The sequence below is a fragment of the Alligator sinensis genome, unplaced genomic scaffold (assembly GCF_000455745.1).
Source record: "Alligator sinensis unplaced genomic scaffold, ASM45574v1 scaffold291_1, whole genome shotgun sequence".
In the NCBI taxonomy this organism is placed as follows: domain Eukaryota; kingdom Metazoa; phylum Chordata; order Crocodylia; family Alligatoridae; genus Alligator; species Alligator sinensis.
Window position 1 is genome coordinate 641615 of NW_005842391.1, and position 10000 is coordinate 651614.

Genomic DNA, 10000 nt, shown 5'->3' on the forward strand with positions numbered 1-10000 from the left:
TCCCTCCTCGGCTCTCCGTGGGGCCGGGGGCGAGGGGGCGGGCCAGCTGGGGACGGGGCGTCGCTGGCGGAGGGGCTCTGCGCCCTTGGGTGCTCCCTGCTTGTTCCCGTCTGGGAGCTGGGCGCAGCAAGCTGCCCTGAGGTGGTCGCTCCAGGGGGCACTTGCAGCTCCCAAGGCAAAACCGCACTGCCCAGCCCAGCCCAGCCCAGCTCTGCCCACTCAGATTCTTTGGGGGGTTTCTAAAAAACGAATTTGTTTTGTCTTTTTCTTTTTTTTCTTTTTTTGCCCTTCACAACTTCTGCCCAGCAGAGTAACCAGGTTCATGTCTTCATGGTCTGCTTGAGCTGGTCTCGCAGGCTAAAACAATGCTGCAGTGTCTGGGTTAGGAGAACAAGGGGGTGTTCATTGGATTAAACAATGGCACAAGCTTTGCTCCAAGTCTTGTGCAAGTAGACTTAGCCAAGCTGCCTTCTGGAGCCAAGGTTGATCGGTGTCACTTTCACGCCAGAACCGGGGGGTCTTTCCATTTTGAAAGCATGCTTCTGACACATTACTGTATTCATGCTAAGTTTTGCGTGAACCCATAGAGAAAACCCAAGCATGCATGGAAGAAATCTTCCCAACACTTCCTCATAACAACAGGGGAAAATTTTTCAGATTGTTGGCAGGTACCATGTGAAACATCGCATCTTGCCCATACGCTGTAACTTATTTCTCTGTTGGTATAGTGCCTGCAAGTGCAGATGGAAGTTGCCAGTATTAGTCATGTTCTGTCCTACAAATAAAAACACGTGGAAGATTTCCAAATTGTTGAATCTGTTTGAGATAATGGCAAACTATTCTTATATGTGTTCTTAAATCTAACTTGTAACTGCATCTGATTAAAGTTAAGTGTAAAGTTAAGCTGGTTTTTGATAGAAGCATGGAACTTTTCAAGTCCATGTTATGAGAGTGGAGGTAACTGGGAAAAACCTTATTACATCTGTCCTCTGCATCCTGTAAGACCTTGGTAATGCATTTTCACTTCACTCACTAGTTACTGTAGAGCAAAAGAATTTATCTGGATTCTCTCCTGGCTTGTGCATCAACAACAGAGCTGTTCAGCTGAAATCAGATGGGTAGAGTCTTTGGATCCAAGATCCAGAGAAAATTATTTGCTTGATTTCTGGCGTGCAGGCTGAATTTGCAAGACTGGTTTGGAGGATACTTGCTCAGGTTGTAAGTTATGTTTCTAAATCTGAAACTTTGCATTGGCCATGGAACCTTGCTATAACACACCTGTTCGCTTTGTTACTAACTAGAGTGGTTTAGTTTGGACGTTGCTGAAGAAATGGTCCCGCATCTTGCTAAAATAACATCTGTTGCATGATATCGTGTAACGGAATGTAGTACAGTCTAATTTGAATTGATTTGAAATTTTGCCATAGCACTGTGCAATGCCTGAAAGCTTTTTTCAGTGATGGATGAACTGGCAAGGATAATAAGATACTGGGAAAGATGAATTTACAGTCAGGAGTGGTTGCTGTGAACTGCAAAGGATTAAGTAGTTCAACTCTGAGCTCGCTTGTTACGCAGTTTGATTTGGATTTCTTTAATCAGATGGCAGCTAATCTAACAGCTGAGTTCTATGTACATTTGAAAGTTCATCTACAGTTAGAATACAACTACAATTGCAGTGATCTTCATTATAGTCTATACAAGCTGGTTATTTTTTTCTGGCTGTAGAATTGGAATAACAACTTGAACAGTGCAAAACTTAACATGGTGACTTAACATTTCTCCTTATTTTTCCTTCCCTGTATGGTTCTGTTTCTGGAGGGGCCCTGACTCATTGAAACAGGGAAGTCAGGGCATCCAAAACTGGACTGTAATTTTCAGAGATTTTTCTACATAATGCATACCTGTAGCTCTTACTTGCAAATGTGAGGGCTGGTCAGCTTCCAGTGCCAGGACTGAATTACTCAAGCGCTAGATATGTGTGCAGATATTCACCTCTGTTGCAATCGCATTGTACTGTTTGGCAGTTGTCACAGTAGGAATGTTACTAGAGAGTTCATGAATGTGGACGGTGCCATTTGCTGGTACATCATTCCAGTCTATATTGCCAGGATAATACGACTTCATGCAGTTTCTAAAGTAGTAGTAGTCAGATCAGACTTGGGAATTCCAGTTAAGTCTAAGCTTCTCTGTTTCTTTCATATGCAAAAATGGTCATAACTGGGGAAAGATAGGGGAGATTTGTACCTTTTTATAGACCAGAGGTCCTCAAGCCCTGGCCTGTGGGCTACATCTGGCTCAGGGTGCCATGTTGTCTGAACTGTGGGGCTCTGGAAATGTGGCAGCAGGGAAGTGGCAATTAATGCTGTGACTGCTCCCCTGCTACCAAATTTCTGGTCCTGTGGGAAGCCCCACGGGCCCAATAACGTGGCTGTACGTGCCAGATTGCGCCACCACACAGCAGGATCCAGGTATGCGAGCTCACATTCATGGACCTACCCAATGTGGGGTCCAGCCTGCAGACTGACCCCTTTTCCATTCATCTGGTCTGGAGGCCCAAAAGGTTGGGCACCACTTATAGACCTATTCAGAAAAACAAAAGATTTTGTAAGTAACAGCTTCATTAGATGCTATGAGAGAACTTGACTTGTCAGAGGGCATATATGAAAGGGCAAGTACTTTCATAGCATCTGAGGAAGTAAGGTATTGCTTACAAAACCTTATGTGTTTCTGAATTAGTCTGTACAATGCAACTCTGCCATGCCTTCTGTCTGTCTTCAGACTAACAAAGCTAGCTGCCTCTCAGTGTTGCTGGTAACTAGGAAAGGTAGAGAGGCAACTTCTGAACATAAGAGGCTTGCTTCAAGGTCACCATGAGCCTGTGCGAGGTTTGGTTGGCTTATTTTGTCATTAGTCCTTCCTTGTTCTTTTTAGAGACAATTGGATGCTGATATAGTAAGAATTAGGAAACAAAATGGTTAAGTGTTCTTGTGAAGGATGTGGGAGCTCCTGGTAATGCTTTGAGAATATTATATGTTCCATCTGTTTGGTGGGTTGTTGGATTATACAGTCTTAATTCAAGCAGGGTTCACTTGCTTGTAGCTTGAAAGAGGACAACAGCTCCAGATAGTCTCGTTGGCTGGTACTTGTAGGACAGTGGAGATGTCAGTTGCTTTTGAAGTTTATCTCTGCAGTGCTGAGTTCAGAGGTTTGTCTGGGACCTGTGGGGGTGGGGAGGGGAAAATCCATGCGAGAGAAACCAAGAATTTTGGGGACAATAAAGATGGTCTGTGGGGGACAGTGCAGAAAGGAAGGCATAACTTGCTGGGGAGTGGACTGAAACCCCTGCCTACATGTTAGTCTATGTCATTGGATCGATGTGAGCACAAATCTTGCGTTGTGTTCATGCCCGTTTCCTACTTTGTTCCTACTCTTGGGGGGGGGCGTGTTCATAATCTTCCAGGACAGGTGAAGGTAAGAGGCTTTTCAGCTGAGGATGTACACTCAGACCAAAAGAGGGGGCAGAGCTGCGGCAGGCCCCAAATCTACTTCCTACTTCAAGTGTGAAGGTTTTGGTGCTTAAAATAAAACTGTTAAACCTGCCAGCCTTGTTTCATGGCATTGTCAGCAAAGCATTTCTCTGGGTTGGGTGTGGGCACACACACATTTATCTTGCAGTTGAGTTTAAATTAGTCTGAGTTTTCAAAGCCCAGCTGATAAGGTTCAGTGTTTTCCAGTTAAGAACTCCTTAGTCGGGATTCTGTCCCCAGAGATGCACCCCCGCAGTTCCCAGAGTTCTGGTGCCTCCTTACTGATATATCCCAATAGCACTAAAAAGCTGAATGGCTGAATTTGCAAGGCAATAGTTAATATGCAATATAAAATCATGCCTTAACAGCTCATTAAGATAAAGCTGTGTTACTTTCTCAGCATTAGTCTATTTATGTGGTAATAAGCAACAGCTGAGTTTCTGCTAAGCTCAGGTTGGTACTTGAAAGAACTTTCCCATATTCCTTGCATTCTCACTGAGTCTATTTTCTTTCTGTGTTTAAGCACTAGGAAAAAAAAGTGTCAGAACACAGTTAATCAAAACTGTGTCTTACGTTGTCATATTTTTTAGCTTGGTAAAGTAGAGGCCACTTATTCTCATACAAAGATGTCTTCTCATCTGGAAAGAGACAGGGAAATGTTCACACTTAAATCATATTAAGAACAATTAATTAAAAAAATAATGGTAGTGTAGGAGGTATTTAACTTCTTGGCCAATGACAGAACAACTTCATTTTTTTTATCCGTCTTGATCTGGGTGCACCTTCATGCAACATGTCATTAGGTGCTAAGTGGTTTGTTAAAAGGATTGTGATAACGGGGTGAACCCCACTTATACTGTAGAATAGACTCACACTTAGAAAGGCCTCAGTGACATTTATCAAACTTCTTTTTAAGATAGTTTCATTTGATTGCCTGTAATTTTGTCCCTTTGCCTCGGGAGTTCATAACCTTTATGTAATAAATCACACATTGTTTTTCCCCCCCTCCTCTTTGAGCCTACTTTTAGCCTAGCTATATCTGTTGCATCTGTCTTGCATCAAGGTTGTTGGGGAAAAATCTGTCCTTTCAAAAATTTTACATTATAAGGCATTTTCCTATTTTGATACTTACTTATTTCATGTAATTTTTGAGTGCTAGCTGAGCATAAAATAGATGTGAGAACTCTTTGATAGTAAAAAATTAGGCTTCAGCTTGAATTCATGTGGATGAGAACTTTAATTAGTCATCAAGGTATCGATGGCAAGACTGTCTTACAGCAGTGTGAGAACTACTGCAAGTAGCTGACATGCGAAACAGCCAGCTTAGCTATAGGCATATTATGGTTGTGTGCCAAAAGACAGATAATGGGAAACAGTAGGTAGCAGCTGGCCTAGAGAGAAGGGAAAAACAAGAGAGTTGGATTAAAAGGATGAAACAGCAGCACTTTCAAATACTTGACAACTAGGCATGGAGGAACTTGATTCACTAAGCAAGGTTTATGTCCTAGTGGAAAGCTTGGCTTACCAGTATAGCAAAAATGGGTCGGTATATAGAGCCGTCTCTTAGGAAAAGGAAAATGTGGTACTGTCTAATTAGTGGGGAAAGAGGCATGAAAGGTCTGAGAGGTGTCGAAATATTGTGACTGTACGTGTAATCAAAGCACAGCTACTAACATGTTTTTAAATGAAACCAAGAAGCAGAGTTAATAATAGCAATTTAAGTTACAACCTTGAAGTATTACACCTGTGTAATTTTTTGAGTAAAAAATTTCCTAGTCAGTCCCAAGGAAGGAGTTGCTGAGACTTGCTCCAGCCTGATGCAAATGTCCAATTAGTAGAGGGCAGCCATACTATGTAAGGAAAGGATAAAAAGGCAGCCAGCAGTGCAGAACAAGGATGCAGGGTCAAGCTGAAGGAACCCAAGAGCAATGACAAACTAATGGATAGTGCAGACATTGTGACCCAATTTGTGCTATGGAAAGTACTGCTAAGGGCAGGAAGAGGAAAATGCTCAAAGGCAGAAGGTATGGAAATAGAACTGTTCTGTTTTGATGCCTAAGTATTTATTCCCTGGGGACAGTATCTGTGAAGCCTTCCAAAGATTTCAACCCACATTCATCTGAAGGCAGGTGTATGGACCATTCACCTGTCATCTGCAATTCCATCTGGGAGACTACAGTCAGCTTGATGCCAGCTGGGTTGGTAAAAGCTGCTGTACTGCACTGCAGGAATGTGGAAAGCAGAAGTCTCTGTTATGTACCAGAAGATCATATGAAAGCTGGTGAACAAATGGAAGTAGATTAAAACTGAAAAATGGAGACTCTCTTCACCTTTTAATTAGTAAAACTTCAGTCTAAATCCAAAGATCAGTACAGAGGCGGGATATTAAAATAAGAAAGAAAAATTAGAGAGGAAGTAATGTGAATGTGGATGCTTTGGAGGCCAAGTTTAAATTAAAGATGACACCCCCCAAGATGCCGCCCACAAGATCAGAAAAGATTAACTTTTGTCAGGTCTCAGGAGCCACTGAAGCAAACAACCAGGTGTAAGTAGCTTTGTTGCAGCTTTCATAATGTGTGCGGGGAGTGCCAGCAGCATAGTAGTGATACTAACCCAGTTAGTTTTCATCAGCAGCACTGCTTAACAACACACTGAAGAAAAGCTAAAGATCTGAGTACTGGAGTGTAAGAGCTCATTCAGATGCTAATGAGTTCTGGTATAACAAAAGCAAGGTGAATTATGCAACCGGGATAATTTGCACTTTTGGCAAATGCTATTGGGGCCATAGGCATGTGGAAATGAACTAGGCACTACCTATTTCAAAAAACAGCCCTGTGATGGGGGAATTTGCAGGCATCCAACTTATGGACAGATGCATGCTGATTGCAGGGGAATAATAAGTATCTAGACTATGATTGCAAAATTACAGTTTATGCATGTAGGCTGGAATATTGGGCCAAATATGGAGAAGCTGGAGTTGCTGTAACAGTAATATTTTGCTATGGCCAGATATCAAACTTGCCCTGTTATCCTTTAATAACAAGGGATAGTTAATTGATTAGCATCCGCTACATTAAGTGGGATGCAGAGTCTAGCTGGTATGAAAGGAAGCATCCATCTTCAGCAGTGGGACACAGCCTGTCTGTAGAAGACTGGGCAAGTGGGAAGCATGTAGTTTGGGAGCTTCTTGAATGGCAGTTAGGTTTAGGTGTTGTTGGAGCGGTGTGGGTTTTTGTTTGTTTTGTTTTTGTTTTACCAGACACATTTTAATTAACCTGAAATTGAAGGACATGGAAGGAAAGTGATTTCTGAGACTGAAAGAGAATGTGAATGCTGAAATTGGAGAGCTGCACTTGGAGTTGGTTTTTCCAAACGGAGTTGCAATCATCACTTTAGTCTCTTTTTTTTCAGCACATTAGTTTACCAGTCTGTTTGGCTTTACAATTGTTTTGATTAATCAGATCAAATCTGACTCCCTCAAAAGAGATGAAAACCTGAGGAAGTTCAAACTGCAACACTTAATGCTGACGCTGCATTTTATGCCAACACCTCACCCAGTGAGACTCAAATGAGCTGCCTTTGCTCCTGGCCCTGAAGATCATGCTATCTAGGTTTGAAAAGGCTACTGGGCTACTTTGGCTGCTGGGATGAGATAGCAAAATAAAATGGAAGATGCAGCCAAAATGACCTCATCCCACCTTCATTTCCAGCACACTGTAACTTTCACAAAGTGACTTAGGACAGCAAATGTTTTTTTGAAAATCTGTTCCTTTCATAGTCAGCTAATAAAGGAGAGTGAATTCCTGAGCTCAACAATGACATCATGTAATACTGCCCAAGACCATCTCCTACATTTGGAGCCAATTACCAGATGAGTTGAAATGACACGATTGACTCAGATCTCCAATAAAGTACATGTATTTTCTCAGCTAGGAGGTCTGTAAGCCCAGCTGTAAAGAGAAAAAGCAGGTTAAAGTGGTTTTGGAGACTCCACAGGTATAGACTCACAACATTTAGAGTAAAAAGGAAACTTGATCTAATTAGAATAAGGAATTTGATTTGTGCAAGACCAATAAAAGAAATAAAAGATGTGGAATCCTTTTCAGTGAAATGTCTAATATGATTTGCAATTGCAAAGGTGATTGGGCTCAAAGGATGAAATGTAGCTGAGACAAGTTAGAAATTCTATTTTTCTTCCTCTATTCAAAACTGAAAATCCAATTTTCTATCACACTTTTGCTTGCAGTGGAGGTTACCAGTTTTTCTCATCATTTGGAAGCAAGGAAGTGAAAATAAGGTTGTGAAGTTGGGGTTTGTTCCCCTTTTAAAAAAAATAATGGGACTTAGGTTAGCAGTAACTATGCGTGCAATAAACACCCTTGGATTGGTTTGTCTGACACAGAGGCATTTAGTGCTTACATCACATTTGGGTAGCTGTATCTGAATGTTAAGTGAGACTGGCAGACCTGAGTGGTTAGCATGGAGGCGGTGGTTGCATTTTGTCTTAACTACAGAAATGCAGACTCTTCACTGAACAGAAAGTGTATCTTCTGTGTATATTGATTATCGTGTGATGGCCTAGTGTTCTTGGTACAATCTGATACTAAACCTGTTCGTAATATATTTTGCTTTTATTTTTTCCCCCTGTATTTCAGTTTTAGGGGTCATTAACAAAAAACTTCTTGAGGTTTTGAGGAAATGTATTAATCTTATTTGTATTTTGAAAAATACCAGCACTTTCAGATACTATGGTGCCAAGAACTGCACTTGATGCCAGCGTCAGTATAGTACACAGTTCTCAAAGGAAAAAGAATGTGGCACTGCTTTACTCAACTTGCATACAGTGTTCTTTATCTTCAAATAACTCTCAGATTAATCTGTTTTGTGTCTGAGGCAGGTCATGGTAATATGCCCTTTGACTGAAACTGCTAATTTTCTAACCCAATTAGAAGCTTAAATATGAAGACTGAAGTGACCCATATCTGGATTCCAAAAACTCTTCTACACATTAGGATGAATGTTTTAAATGTCAGCTTGGAATGTATTACTTAGACTGCTAAATGCACCTCTAGAGAGTATAAATTAAGAGTGTGAGACTTGAAATCCATGCATTGTTGAATCTTGGTTTAGGCTTTCATAGGCTGATATTTAGAACCCTAAAAGTGTAACTGGCTCCAGAGTGCTGTCTGCATTATTAGAGCAGTTCAGTATTGGAGTGTTTAACTGTGTCTAACACAACTTCTGTGTCCATCAGAGTTTCCAATGGTGCATGAACATTTGGATCTGTTGTATTATTTCCAATTCTCTTCTGGCATTTGGGGATTATATATGGTAAGTGCTGCTCTAGTAGCTTTAGTGCTTCATAATGCCTCTCCAGTACAATAATGAAAGTTCTTTTGGCCCCTCTTTATGATGACCGACTTAACTGCTCAGACCAGAAGTCAATTGACTTGCAGACAGCTGGTATCCACCAAGAGAATACTTCAACTTGTGTTCATTTGGACATCTTTGTATATTTAACAGATGACTGAGCATTGCAATCTTGTCTACTCTGAATGAATTTGAGACCTTTCCTACTGTAAATAAATGACAGGATGAAGAAGACACAAGTACTTCATCTGGACTAATTTTTCTGTTACTGTTTGCACTCAGGGGGCGCATCCAGTTGAGCGGGAAAGTGCGCTTTGTGGTGCCTCAGAGGCTTTTTGAGTTGCTCCAGAATGCATGTGCCACACATGAAAAGTTTCTCTGTGCTGCATATTTGCAGTGCAGATCCAAAATTTGGTACCAGGAAATCCCAGTATTTTAAAAAAAAACAAACAAAAACCGAAATCCCCATGCATGCTTGTGGGGAGGTGCCCAGGGAGTCTTTTCAGTAGATGCAATGGTGGTAGAAACAATGGTTGCCATGGACAGTGTCTGTCAATCTGCTCTAGGCAGCTGTGCCTGGGTGCTGTGGAAAGTGCAAGAACAAATGACCTAGTGTGCTAGTAGAAAGGTCACTGTGTGGACACTGCCTAGATGCTAGTATATTCCATGATGGGCTTCTCTTATACTTGCAGCTTGCACTGTGGTGGACAGAGTGAAGGTAGGGATGGCTTTAACTAGAAGGAATTTTTAATTTCCCTGTGTGATGAGACTTTTTTGCTTGTATGCTCAGTAGCAACACATGCCTCAAAAATACTTTCTAAAGTTTGGATTAAACCCTGGTGCGCTTCAAAATGGATGATGTGTCTTTCAGGAAAAAAATATAGCTTACCTACGTAAGAATTTGGGTACAATAGCTTGATTCTTAGGAAATAATACTTAGTTAGGACTTGGGAGACCTATTGGGGGTCTTCTACCTATCTGCAGTTCAGTGAAGTAATTTGATCCAGTTCCCCTCTTGCCTCATCTACTTACACAGCTGTTTCAAGGCAAAAGCCCCTGCTATGTTTGTAGAGCCCCAAGCACAAGGAAGTCCTGATTTTCTG

The 10000-nt window shown here is 41.5% G+C and overlaps 1 protein-coding gene across 3 annotated transcripts in view; it reads left to right on the forward strand.

Moving 5' to 3' along the window:
- The first annotated feature begins 1100 nt into the window (after positions 1-1100).
- Positions 1101-10000, forward strand: part of TLN2 (talin 2) — a 383471-nt gene continuing 374571 nt past the window's right edge. For 2 of the 3 annotated variants that reach the window (XM_025211171.1, XM_025211172.1), the window contains exon 1: positions 1105-1218. The gene's annotated coding sequence lies outside the window, so the exon portion shown is untranslated. Of the gene's footprint in view, positions 1219-10000 lie in introns of all 3 variants that reach the window. The other variant, XR_003095489.1, reaches the window with a different exon arrangement.